Source organism: Equus przewalskii, chromosome 6, assembly GCF_037783145.1.
Source record: "Equus przewalskii isolate Varuska chromosome 6, EquPr2, whole genome shotgun sequence".
Classification (NCBI taxonomy): Eukaryota; Metazoa; Chordata; class Mammalia; order Perissodactyla; family Equidae; genus Equus; species Equus przewalskii.
This window is the reverse complement of record NC_091836.1, coordinates 28,041,982-28,048,299: the sequence shown is the minus strand read 5'-3', so window position 1 is coordinate 28,048,299 and position 6,318 is coordinate 28,041,982. Positions and strand designations below refer to the sequence as shown.

Sequence of the window (6,318 nt, the reverse complement as noted above, 5' to 3'; positions counted from 1 at the left end):
CAGGAAGCCCACAGACAGTAACCTGTTTGTTTTGGTCATCATCACCCTGTGACTGTGAAGGCAGTAGCGGCTCTGCAGATGTTGGTGGAATGCTGCGTGCAAGAAGCCCAGTGGCCAGAGAACCTGCTTGGCCCTTTTATAGACTGGGAGATGGATCTGGAGAGGGAAGAGTGGTGATGATAATAATCTGTGGAGTAATTGTTGGGCCAGCCACAATGTGAGCTGCTCCTCCAGCATTAATTCCTCTGATCTTCCAACAGCCCTCTGAGTAGGCGTCATTAGCTCTCATTTTGACAGATGAGGAAATTGAGGCTCAGAGAGGTCAAAATCTTGCCAAACATTACACAGCAAATAGGTGGTCAGACTGCACTGTGTCACACTGCTCCAGAGCTACAGCCAGCTCCAGGGTGTTCCAGCTCTCCTCCCCGCCCTGCTCAGGCACTCTGGCTACAAGGGGACTTGACATTCTTGCTTCTTCCCTCTTCACCGGCTTTTGAATGATTAATAAATTTCAAAGCAAATCATGTAGGGATCGGCACAGACGTCTCATTTCTATAAACAATGTCTTCTCTGGGAAACAGCGGTGAGTGGTCTTTGGGGAGACAGCAGCCTGGACTGGAGGAATAAGGGGGAGTATACTACAGAGAAGAACCTGCGCGCGGCCCCCGGGGACGGGCTGCCTCTGCCCTCAGCGTCCTTTTGCATCTGTAATTTCTGTGATGCTGGGATCCCACAGAAACCTCATTCCTCATGCAGCGCCCCGACTCGAAGCTGAGCTGAACTTTCACTAAAGAATGTCAAGGTGTTCAATCACGCCCGGCGGTGATTAGCAAGAAGGTGGGGAACAGCCTGTTTCTGAGTCGATGCTCTCCTGGGTGCAGGTTGGAGACAGATGTGCAGTCGGGTCTTGTCCATGGCCCTGGCCTCTCGCAGCCGGAGGCCCTGGCCTCTCTTGACCCCTCAGAGCCCTAGCTGATCTGGCCCAGGTGCATAGGAGGTGCTGACCAACAAGCAGATGGCCCCCGCCCTGGAAAACTCTGCTGTTTTTCTCTCCCTGCATATTCTCTTGTTGCCTGCTTTCTCTTAGGCTCTGACTTATTTCTTGTGGGTCAAAGGCTAATGGATTCAGACTCAGAGTGAGATTAAAATGTATTTCAGAAGCCAGAGAGGGCGAAGTGGAGCTGGATTTAGGTTGAATTCAGTGCTGTGTGGAGGGAATAGCAAGTGTGGCATTTTCTACGATCTGGAGCCCCCATGGCCTTGCTATCCTAGCTTCTGATGTGGGCAAGGGAGGTAGTGCCTGGGTCTGCTGACTCAGCTGGACCATTCCTGGAGCTGAGGTTGAGCCTTGAGTTCAAGGCTAGTCATTACTTGGGTAACCTTGGGAAAATGACTTAGCATCTCTAAATCTCGGTTTAATTATCTATAAAGTGGACATAATAATAAACACTACTTGGTCTAATTAGTATGGGAATCACACAGCACCATGTATGTGTCAGCAGCCTGCCAAGTGAAATATACTATCCAAATGTTAGTTAGGCCTAGTACTTTCAAAATGCCCCCCTCATTAAAAGAAATTCCCTTCTCCTGGAGTGGCGTGAGGACATTCCCCATGCGAGATTCCTTCTCCCGCTTTTGCCATGACCCTGTCCACTGCGAGTGTTCGGGCAGGAATGGGGGCACAGCAGGGACTGTGCCTGGGGGCTCCTCAGATCAGTCAGCCCTCCCGCAATCTTGAGGCACGGCCTTCCTCCTGGTAGAAGAGACTCAAGTGATCTGAGAGGCCCTGGGAGAGAGGCGGGTCCAGAGCAGGGAGGTGTGGGATCCGGATGCCGGCTTAGCTCCTGTCCCAGTCCAGCAGAGGTGCTGGCCAGAGCTTTAGCACCTGCCACAGGCCCAGTAGAGAGGCCCGCCAGCACCATAATGCCTGGGCCCTGAGCATCTCTCCTGAATAAATACCCATCATGAGGTCACACCTGCACCATTGACCTTTGGAAGGTCCCAGCAGGTCTGAGTGATTCCTGATGGGCAGGTGGCCAAGGGCATCTGTGTATGCATGGGCGGGGGTATTCAGCTGACTCCAGAAAGTCTTGCTCTCTTGCATTTTATTCACAGGTGCCAGCTACATACCAGGTACCAGGCTGGGCTCCTGAGGCAGAAGGATGGATGGACTACAGGTCCAGTCCTGGGCCCTCCCACCTGGGTTTTCCACCTGCAAGCCGACTCCTTTGCGGCTGTTGATGAGGAACACTGAGAGAGAGCAGGTACGGTGGGGAAACGCCAAATTATGAATGACTCCAGAGGCTGTAATTATCTGGTTCTCAGCTGCTGTATTTTTAGACACAAATATTGTCACCAGACGTTTCACAGCCGCCCCAGAATCTTGGTTCTCTCCGGAGTCCCCTTCTTCCTCGGCAGGCGGCAACTTCTCCTGCTCAGGCAGAGCTGGGATTCCAGGACTCCTTGGGTCTTGCAGCCGGTGCTCACCCTCCAGTGCTGAAAACTCTCAAGGGAGGCTGAAGAGGCAGCGTGGAGCTGGGAGCCCAGCTCGCGTGCTCGGCCCTTCACAGACTTGCTTGGTGACTCGAAATACCTGGCGTCCACGTAGCCCCTTCTAAAGCCAGAAACAGCCAGGATGGGCTCCTTTCTACTGCAGAACAAGAAAGGACACACCCAGCTGGTGACATGTTCATTTCTCAGGCACAGAGTGTTATCTCAAGAGATCAGAGAAGTAGAAGGGTCTTCAATGCTCAATAATTCCACTACCCAATTTTGTAGATGAGAAAAACAAGGCTTAGAGAGAGCACTGACTTGTCTAAAGTCACACATCTAGTGTGGAGGAACCAAGAAACAAACTCAGGGCCATTTGCTCAGGGCTGGTTCTCACGGCACAGTGGATCATTTCCAGCAGAGGAATGTAGAGTGGCCATATGGACACGCCAGGCTCAGCATATCCTTAAACTTCTCCAGGTCAGGAGAGATGCTCAGATTCATGGAGATTTATGGCAAGTGTTCATCACATCTCACCCCAAAAACAGTGGCTTAAAACAATAATTTATTATTATTTTTTACAGTTCTGTGTGTTGACTAGGCTCAACCGGAGCCTGGGTACCCTCACACAGTTACAGTTTTATGGAGGCTGGGCCCAGAGTCGTCTGAAGGCGGGCTGGGGCTGGCCATCCAAGATGGTTTCTCATGCCCATGTCTGGTGCCTCAGTCAGGATGGCTGGAACAACTGGGACTTGGCTGGGCTTCTCCCTCGTTCCACACAGCTTCTCCACACAGCTGGCTCGGGCTTCCTCACAGCGTGGCAGTCTTAGGGTGGTCACACTACTTACATGGAGCCTGGCTTCCCCCAGAGTGAGCACTCCAAGAGGCCCAGAGGAATCTGCAAGACTGCTTATGACTCAGCTTCAGAAGTCACACAGCATCACTGCACCACAATTCTTTGGGTCAAAAGCACATTACGGGGTAGCTCAGATTCATGGGAAGGGGCCACACCAGGGCATGAATGCTGGCAGGCATCATTGGAGACTGGCTCCTGCAGCCGGAAACACATAGGCTAGAATAAGCAAAGAGGAGAGTGGGTTTTTGCCTCACATGGAAATGGTTTTCTACATAACATGGCTCTCCAAACTGATACTCTGCCCCCGTGCCTCCCTCCCTCTTCTCCTAATTCCCCTCCCCAAGCCACCCATCTCTTTTTGCTGTCCCCTATGCCACCTCATTTGCCTTAGTGGAAAGAAAATAGACTTCTAAATGAGACAGCTATGCCTTTGAATCTTGGTGCCATTACTTACTAGCTGCATGACCTCGAACAATCCAAGCCGCAGTTTATGCATCTTAAAAATGGGAAAAAATAACAGTGGTGATGGTCTTCACTCCTTACAAAGCCACTAAGGTGATGAGAGTGGCTCACACATGGGTATAGTCCTGGCACAGGGAGGTCCCTTGGTGAACATCCCTTCCTTCGTGGGTCCATTGGGAACCCAGCACCTGGAGACAGCAGATCCCCAGAGGTCACTGCAGACATACCCATAGCTCTTTCCTGAGGAAATCAGACGGAGCCCCTGCCTCCACAGGCTGCCCCCCATCCCTGTCACAAAAAGCAGCCCGAGGAAAAGGGAAAATCCAGCCTCTTAGTTGGTTGTTTGCTTCCTTTGATGTCAAACACTTAGTTTGACTGATTTCTCTCCACATGGAGTGACTGGCTATCTGGGAGCTGTATTAGACTCAGCTTGAGTAAACGTCTTTTATTTTGGAACTATGGGCTGGTTTCTTTTAACCCAGAGGAATCTAGACTTGGTGTCAGAAAACCTGGTTTGAGTCTTAGTTCCTCTAACTACTAGCTATATGCTCCTGACCAAACCTTTTTTTTTTGAAGTAGCATTGGTTTGTAACATTATATGAATTTCAGGTGTACATCATTGTATTTGGATTCCTGTGTAGCTTACATCATGTTCACCACCCAAAGACTAATTACCATCCGTCATCCTACACATGTACCCAGTCACCCCTTCCTCCCTTCTCCCTCCCCCTCCCCCTCCGGTAACCACCAATCCAATCTCTGTCTCTACGTGTCTATTTGTTTGTTGTTGTTGTTTTGTTCTTCCACTTATGAGTGAAATTATATGGTATTTGACTCTTTCCACCTGACTTATTTTGCTCAGCATAATATCCTCAAGGTCCATCCAGGTTGTCGAAAATGGCAAGATATCATCTTTTTATAGCTGAGTAGTATTCCATTGTGTGTGTGTATACTGCATCTTCTTGATCCATTCATCCGTTGGTGGGCACTCAACTTGTTTCCTAGTCTTGGCTGTTGTGAATAATGCTGCAGTGAACATGAGGGTGCATATATCTTTAACCATTCACGTTTATGTGTTCTTTGGATAAATACCCAAAAGTGGAATAGCTGGATCATATGATATTTCTAGTCTTAACTTTTTGAGGAATCTCCATTCTGCTTTCCACAGAGGCTGCACCAGTCTCCATTCCCACCAGCAGTGTATGCTCCTGGACAAATCTTTGAGCTCAGTTTCCTCATCTGAAAGATGGGCATGCTAATATTTCCTTATTTCAGAAAAAAATGAGATAATGTATTTGAGAGGGCCTTGTGGGCTGCAGAGTGCTATATGAACATCTAGGATTTTTACTACAAAAATGACTGTTTGGGCCCAATTTGAAGACAGAGAGAGAGAGAGAGAGAGAAGGGAAGGGAAGGAGAGAGGGAGGAAGGGAGAAACTGCCATAATAACCCTATAAAATAGGTTACTGAGATTATTCTCATTTTACAGATGAGAAAACTGAGCCACAAAGGTGGGAAATAACTTCCCCAAGTTCACATAGGGAGTGGTAGAGATCCAGAAGCAGAGTCCCCTCTGCTGTCACTGAGTATCCTACCTGTGCCAGACACTCTGCTGGGCCCTGGAGAGAAAAGATGAGGAAGACCCGATCCTTATTCCTGGGTAGTTTCCCTGGAGGGCTTGTCTCGGACCTGCTGTTAGAGACGATTCTGGCCTCCGGGTGAGTTTTTTTGGCAGTGACCCACTGAAATGAGAAGTCATCAGTAGAGAAAGATAGCCATTACAGATTTGACCAGAGCATTACATTTGAAAATGTAGCCTTCCACAAAAGTACATTTTTTGGAAGATAGTCTGTGTTCACTAAACAGCATAGAATCTGAAAAAAACAAAAAAACAGAAAAACCCCACTGCCCATGGCACAGAAGAAAAATATTACAAATGTGTTTGCAGTGCTTTATGGTTTAAAAAATGACTTCATCAGTTCTCACTGTGTTTCCTGTTAAACAGGGGAGAGAGGGGCTGGCCCCGTGGCCGAGCGGTTAGGTTCGCGCGCTCCGCTGCAGGCGGCCCAGTGTTTCGTTGGTTCGAATCCTGGGCGCGGACATGACACTGCTCGTCGAACCACGCTGAGGCAGCGTCCCACATGCCACAACTGGAGGAACCCACAACAAAGAATATACAACTATGTACCGGGGGGCTTTGGGGAGAAAAAGGAAAAAAATAAAATCTTTAAACAGGGGAGAGAGAGTGAAGCTGTCTCTGCAGAACACTCTTTGTGCGTGGGGTGCACTGGGTGGTGGGCACTTCCTCTCTGCTGCCTATCGACCCTCCCTCCAAGCCGGAGCCCTGTCCTGGACCTCGCTCGGTCCCCCTCTCCCTACAACCCTCTGTGCACCTGCAGCTTGCAGGTTCCCTCCTCTTCAATCCTTATTGCCCATCACACCTCCATTCTCTAGCCAACAGAGAGCAAATCACTCTTTGCACATTTCAACCTTCCTGCTCAGACTGTCCA

The 6,318-nt window shown here is 49.4% G+C and overlaps 1 long non-coding RNA gene across 1 annotated transcript; it reads left to right on the top strand.

Moving 5' to 3' along the window:
- Positions 1–503: 503 nt before the first annotated feature.
- On the top strand, positions 504–6,055 carry LOC139084287 (uncharacterized). The gene is made up of 3 exons (XR_011541667.1): positions 504–837; positions 2,116–2,264; positions 5,814–6,055. It is a non-coding gene; the product is annotated as an uncharacterized lncRNA (long non-coding RNA).
- Positions 6,056–6,318: the final 263 nt, after the last annotated feature.